Raw genomic sequence first — 7747 nt, 5'->3', positions numbered from 1 at the left:
CAGTGTTAAATGTGATAGCAAAAACTTGGAAACCTAGCAAGGGGCTTGGCCAATTTTGCCGTTCTTCTGGATACAAATGAACCATCTTGGTGATATGAGAGGACTGTGCACTCCTTTGTTTGGCTAACAAAGCTCACCTCCATCTGACCTCTAGTTCTTGGCACTTGAGGCAGTGGCCTGACCTAATTCACCAGCTTCCACAGTCTCTTTGGTGTGAGTTTAGGGTTCTGTATTTATCTAAATGTGCTATGGATATTGGTTGTAAAATAGGCCTACATGTGTGATGGAGGGAATCAACATGATTATTATAATTAACAGAGAACTTGTATGCCCACCTTCAGTCTGTACTTGATTGGATATGCTGAAATGGGAGTTGGGAACTTCTCAAAAGAAATAGGCTGTGTTTTAAGCCATTTGCTTGTGTGTAGAGTTGGGATCTTAGGTAGAAACCTGTGCCCCACCCAGAACTGCTGAGAGAACAGGAGATTTGTGTTTGAGGGAAAGACTTGTAGGAAGAAAATGACTGTTTGGTTTTTTGAATTTTGAGCAATCAGTTTACCATCGGATTCATGGAGGCATAAAAAGTCTGTGCTTTTCATTGAGTGTCCCAATCTAGGACTAAGGGCTAAGTACTATGGGCACATAGACAGTCTGCTATGCTTGCTGGTGATTACCTGTGTGCACTTGGTGAGTGGAAGTGGAGGGGAATGGGTTGAAAGAGGAGAAGAGGGGTTGGCTGGTCTGAAGTTTAGGGAGTTGTAGGCACCTGTAGGGAGAGAGGAGGAAAGAGGGAACAGGGGAGGAGAGAAAGAAGGGTAGGGGAAAGAGGGGGGAAACAGGAGAGAGAGGGAACAGGGGAAGAAAGTGGAGATGGCAGAGGGGAGGCAGCTGGTATGAATTGAAGGGAGTTGTGTGTAGACTCCCAAGCTTGCAGTTTGTTCCCATTTGACCTAACTAAGATGACTAGGGCTGAATTGACTAGAATTCAACTGAATGAAGAAAAACATCTGACACTGTGAGCTAGTGTAAATTGCTGCACTTTGATGTGTTGCTCTGGATTGGACTTTGCTTGTGGATGCAGGTGCTCAAAGTTCTAACCAGATTGAAAGACTCTTCAGATCAAGGATCATGTGTGTCTCTTCAGAGTACTGTGTTGCTTGTTGTTGTTGTTAGGTGCCATCGAGTTGGTACTGACTCATAGCTACCCTATGCACAACAGAATGAAACACTGCCTGATCCTGGGCCAACCTCACAGTTGTTGACACACTTGAGTCCATTGATGCTGCCACTTTGCCAATCCATCTCGCTGGAGGTCTTCCTCTTTTTCTCTGATACTCCACCTTACCAAACATGACATCCTTCTCCAGTGACTGCTCCCTCCTGAAAATATGTCCGAAGTATGAGAGATGAAGTTTGGCCATCCTGGCCTCCAAGGAGCACTCTGGCTGCATTTCTTCCAACATAGATCTGTTTGTTCTTTTGGCAGCCCATGACACTTTCAATATTCTCCTCCAACGCCATAACTCAAAGACATCAATTCTTCTGTGGTCTTTCTTATTCACTGTCCAGCTTTCGCATATGTATGAGGTTATTGAAAATACCATGGCTTGGGTCAGGCATACCTTAGTTCTCAAGCTGACATCTTTGCTCTTCAACACTTAAAAAAAAAGGTCTTGTGCAGCAGATATTTTGTTGCTAGGCATGGGCAATTCAGAAATTTGATATCTAAAATAGGGGGAGATGAAGATATAAAGTTGTTGGCTTACAAGCTTTCATGTGTGTTTTTACAGTTAGAAAGATTGGGGAAAGTGAATCCAGCATATATGAAAGGGACAATGGCTAGAAGAATGAATTATTCAACATCTCTTCTAGTCATAGTCTTTGCAATATCTCACCAAAGGATTTTTTTCCTGATGGGTTTTGGTAAGGGAAGTTAGGGGAAGCTGCTGATAGATTGTATGATCCAGCTGTGAGTGATTGTTAACAGCGCTCATTGTGAGTGGTCACTTTTGTCATCCTGGTGGGTATAGATGAGCTATCTCAGAAGCAGGGTGGGGATCTCACTACCTATATGGAAGAGCCAGGAGTGAAGCATGTCCTTTGGACCATGAGATCCTGCACATTGAACTTCCTTGACCTAGGGACAGAACGCTATGACACCAGAGAAGCAACAGAACCAAGAACTAAGAGCGTGAGACAGAGCAGTGGGCTTCTCAGTCCGCAACTAAGTAAAGCTGATTGACTTTGGGCAGGAGGCTTACTTGCCAAAACTGTTTTGCTAGCCTGTGGTTTCTCTTTTTACTCTTTCTGTGAAATCTTTGGAGACACAAAAGGGTATAATTTTTAGGAGGTCCAAGTCATCTAGTTTGTCTTTTGCTCCTAGTGTGTTTTCAGTTATGTTTGACAGTGTATTTATGCCATGTCTCAGAGCCCCTAAGTTTGTCCCTCTATTTTCCTTGATGATCTTTATAGTTCTAGGTTTTACATTTAAGTCTTTGATCCATTTTGAGTTCCTTTTTGTATATGGTGCAAGATATGAGCTGAGGATCAGAGGAAGGCCTGTCTGTGGACACAGATTAGGAGAGGCTGTCCTCACTGGAAGAATTGTGCCCTGAACATTTCTGACACTGAATTGTAAGCTGTTCACATCGCTAATAAACTTTACGACTGTGAATATGGTATCTGAATTCTGGGCAACCATTTCAATGAATTATTGAAGTCAGATGAACAAGAGGGCTATGGGAGGAATGGTTGGTGTCATTTTTTGCAATAGTCATCTATTGCTTGGCTGAAAATTGAGCCACAGGGCTCAGTTACAGAATTGAGGGTGACCAAGACCTATAATCTTGAGGTTCCAATCTCTATTTGACCAATAAGGCTGATTTTTTTTTTTTTCTTTATGGTTTTGAGTTTTGTTCCACATATTCTCCCATTCTGTGCAGGACCTTCTAATCTGATCCCTTTCAGAGCAGCTGGTATTCACCATCTAGTTCTCAGGGTCATGAAGAGTCCATTAGTCCATTAGACTAGTTGTTTCCAAGAATCGTCAATTTTCTAGGTAAAGACAATTTTTATAGTCCTCCTCTAACATTCTTGGTAACAATTCTTCTGTTTCACTATTGGCTCATGGCAAGGATAGCTTATTACCTCACTTACTATGTAACTTTGGATTTTGAGCTCATAGATTAGATTTATGAAATACCGTAACCATAGGAAACACTGTATTAATTTCTGGGCTGAGGAGTTCTTCAACGGCCAAGTAGTATACATTTGAAGCCCAATCTGTTTGCTGGCAGGTTTTGGGTAATGAGTTTCTAAGAAAGATCATACCCTCTCCAGCCCATCAGATCCAGGCTGAGATAGACAAGTTTCCTTTTCCCCTTTGACTTGTGTGCAGATCCTTACACAGTCCCACCGTCCCATGATGGTGAAGACCTCTACATTAGCTGGCTGTGTGTATGTGGAATGTTTCCATTCTAATTTCTCCATTCTGTCATAGCCTAAGGCCTGTCACTTGCCCCAGGTGACCATTAAAAGTCTAGCATCCATTCAATGACATCAGTAAATATCTCTGAGCTGCCCAAATGTTAGTGGTCTCTCCCATTCTGGTTTTCTTTGTGTGTGTGTTTGTGTGTATTCCCCTTACTTTGTGAAGTCATCTTTATAATTACAAGGATGCTCATGAGATCTCCAATCAGTTTTGCCAGTGTACAGAACAGCCTGAAAAAGAAATACACCAAAGAATCCAAAGCTGGAGAGACACATGCAGGACCCGCTGCAGTGGGCGGCCCCTCAGAAGGGCTAGCGTTTGCAGATGTGTAGGTGCAGATGTGTAGGTAGATGTGTAGGTGCTGACTTGGGCTGTGGCACTGATAATACTCTGTAGTGTGGGACAGACAGTGAAATAGGCTTACTGTGGAATATTTGTAGCATAGAAAATCTTAGGTGGAACACTGAGCCCCATCCAGATTCTTCTGATGTGGGACATTCCCACTTGAAAGGTCAAGCAAACCAGCCTTGAACAGCTAGAGGAACAGAATATGTTTCTCGAAAGAAATACCAGCAGGAAAAGTCCAAAAATAAAAAATGGCAGTCTGATTGGCTACTACAAGAACAAGCAAGTGGTTTTCTGGGGACCCATCAAGGCAAGCAATCAAGTCCCTTCAGGACAAGTCACCTTCCAGGACTGAAACTCAAAGGGAACATATGAGAAGGCATGTAAGCTTGCTGGCGACCACATTTGTCTGCTGGTGAGTGGAAGAGGGGAAAGGCAGCAATGAAGAAATGGGCGAAGTTAAACCATATTCCATAGATTCCCATCAACCTGGAGATGAGAGCGAGAAGAGGAAGGGCTGGTTGGTCCAAAGTGTGGTGAGACCTGGGGACTCCTGAGTCCATGGACAAAGATGTAGCCATGGAGGGCTAGAGCTGAGAGTGAAACATCCAGGTGATATGAAGTAAGGGGAGACACACAAGAATGCCCAAACTTGTAGATAATACCTGTTCAACCTAGCTTTGTTGGCTTGATGATCAGAACTTGTCTTGAGGAAGATAAAAAAAACAATTTTTGATAAAGAAAACAAGGGTAAATAACTACAATTTGATGAACTTGACGTATACTTATGGATGAAGTAGCTCAAAGTACCAACTGAAAGAGAAGGAGTCTTCACATCAAGTATCAGTCCTATCCCCTCTGTATACAGGGTTGATAGGGATGGGCATCTTAGACATTGACTACCTAAAGTGGGGAGGCTATAAAGGCATGAATGGACTGGCTTACTTTTCAAGAGGGAGTTTAGTTTCAGAGTGTGGGGGAAGGTGGAACCCCCACTGAATAGTTCTCATCTTGTCTAAATGGGTCTGGTGAAAAGAGATAGGGATAAGATTCTTATGCTTCAATAGTGAGTAATTGTTATCATGACTAATTGCAACTGTCAAAACAGTAAAGGTAGAAGTTCTGTAACAAAAAGAGGGGAGTAGTTAATCTTACAGTCCAGGAACGGAGGATCCTAGGACTATCAAGGGAGAAGAACACAAGCAGAGTACGGGACCCTATCCAGAGATGGAGGCAGAGATGAGAACATGGAGAGATAGAGCAGCTGAGGACTCTAGACTCATGGAAAGAGAAAGACTGTGTGCTTGTGGCCAAGAGACAGTTTGCTTAATGTGCCCATTTGTTGTTTAAATGATTATATATTCTTGTGTGTTTTTGTCTGCATCAGACGACAAAGAAAAGGGAATATAGGCAAATATTGTTAATGATAATATATTCCTGAGTGTTTTTGTGTACATCCTCACAAAAAACAAAACAAAACAGAGGGAATGGAATGATGATGCATGGAGAAGCTTGTTATTGCAATGACACGATGAGTGTAAAACCCATGTTCTTCCATGTAAACTATCACTCAATTCACAATAAAAACTTAAAAACAACATCAACAAAAAACTCTGTAGGACAGAAAGGTTTGACTTACTCTCTTGAATTGTGAAACAGACTAGTTCCTTTGGCCTACTTCTTCCCATTCTTCTATTTGCTTTTGCCCATCCTAACTTTGACTCTTGGCTTTTCTAACACATGCTACTCATACTTTGGACATATTATCAGGAAGGACCAGTCTCTGGAGAAGGACATCATACTTGGTAAGTGGAGAGTTGTAGAAAAAGAGGAAGACCCCCAACGAGATGGAGTGGCACAATGACAGCAGCAATGGACTTTAGTGTAGCGATGATTGTGACGTTGGCAGTGTTTTGTTTTGTTTTTTTAATGTTTTATTGTGAATTATATGATAGTTTACATGAGAGAACCTCAGTTCCATATTCATTCCATCGTATATCATTACATTGCCATGGTTCCAATCCCCTCCATGCATCGTCTTCCGACCAAAGGGCATATCCTAGAAGCCCGTGATCTACACTCCCCCCTACCCCCTCAGTCTTCGGCCCATAGTTCCTCTCCCTCTCTGGATCCAAAGTCCCCAGCCGCTTCATCCCTCCATGTCATCATCTCTGTCTCCATCTCAGGCATCCCCGGTTCTCTGGGTGGGGTCCCGTTCTCGGCTCTTATCCATTGGTGGGCCCAGAGACCTTCGCTCCTAGACTGGAGAAATAATCGCTCTCTTCCTTGTTACAAAACGTTGGCAGTGTTTTGTTTTGTTGTACATGAGGTCACTATGAGTCAGAACCAACTCAATGACACCCAGCAACAACACAACAGATCCAGATTTCTATTTCCACTTGACCCTAGTGTCTTCCAATCTGACAGCCAGTGACAGATCTTGGCAACTGGGCATCACCAAAACCAGGTCAGCTACAGGAACAGAACTGACCATTAAAGCAGAGTACATCTCCCCTATGTCCAACCATAGGAGACAGCTGACTACGTTCCTCAAAATTATATCCTGTTCCTCTCTAGGGAAAGTCAGGCAAACTGACCAAGAGTTTCCAGCATGCTCCATGCGACTTTTCAGAATCCAAGATTGACCAGCGTGTGTGAAGGTCCTTGAAGAGAAACATGGAAATTTCTATGTAATGTGTGAGCGACTATGGTGGACTCTTGGTGCCATTAACCTCAGAGAGAGAAATATCCCAAGTGATGTTTGTTCTTGCCTCTCTCTAAGTGGTGTCTGCCCTCAGCTAGTGACTGAAGTCTTAATGGAAAGGGTTTTTACAGCTGGAGATCCTCGTAGTTGTCTTGTCCACCAAGAACAGGGGGGAATCAAGGGCTTTGTCTTTCCACAATGTGATTGAGTGGACCCTGGGGATCACCCAGGAGACCAGTGCTGAGTATGGCAGTATTAGGACAAGGACTTTAAGTCTGTGTTAAACCAGTAGAGGCTGGAAGAGAAGACCCCTGCTCAGAGCTCCAGGAATGGCAGGACTTGGGCAAGTTTTCTGAAGTCATGTAGGGGCAGAAGAGATGGGCTTCTGGCAATGTCCTAGACTGCTGTCACCTGTGTCCTTATCACCCACAGGCCCAAGCTGTATGACCCGGAAGAAGATCCTCTAGGTACTCTGGTTCTTTCCTAAACCAGCAGTCCTCCCGCAACCAGACCCAGTGTTTGCCAGCCTTAAAGTGTTTTCTGGGAAAACATGAAGCCTGGCAGCCAGTGGTCTAAGTTTTGGCGAAAGCAAAAATCTCCCAATGAGAAGTTTCTGAATAGGGTTGAAATTACCTTCTCCAGTTGTAAGAGAGAGACAGAAAGAAAGAGAGAGAGAGAGAGAGAGAGAGAGAGAGAGAGAGAGAGAGAGAGAGAAAGAAAGAGAGAGAGAGAATGAATGGAGACAGAAAGAAAGAGAGAGAGAGAGAGAGAGAGAGAGAGAGAGAGAGAGAGAGAGAGAGAAAGAAAGAGAGAGAGAGAATGAATGAATGTGTGGATATGTCTGAAATAGTAATTCTAGTCTATGCTGGGTGGGGTTTGAGATTGTGTAGGTCCTGGGAAAAAAGGAGCTCTGGTGGAACTGTGGGTTAGGTGTTGGGCTGCAAATTGCAAGGTGGATGGTTCAAAACCACCAGCCACTCTAGGAGAAAGATGAAACTGTCTGCTTCCATAGGATTTACAGTTTCAGAAACCCTAAGGGGGTAGTTTCTATTCTGTCCTATAGTACTGCTGAGTCCGAATCAGCTTGATGGCAGAGGTTGGTGGGTGGTTGGTGGTAGAGGAAGTCATTTTAAACTAGAGTTGTGAAAATCACTGGGGTCTGAATATGATTGCAGATTTGTTGTTGTTGTTGTCAGGTGCCATCGAGT

The sequence above is a fragment of the Chrysochloris asiatica genome, unplaced genomic scaffold (genome assembly GCF_000296735.1).
Source record: "Chrysochloris asiatica unplaced genomic scaffold, ChrAsi1.0 scaffold00090, whole genome shotgun sequence".
Lineage (NCBI taxonomy): Eukaryota > Metazoa > Chordata > Mammalia > Afrosoricida > Chrysochloridae > Chrysochloris > Chrysochloris asiatica.
The sequence above is the reverse complement of the archived record's forward strand: the minus strand, read 5'-3'. Positions refer to the sequence as shown.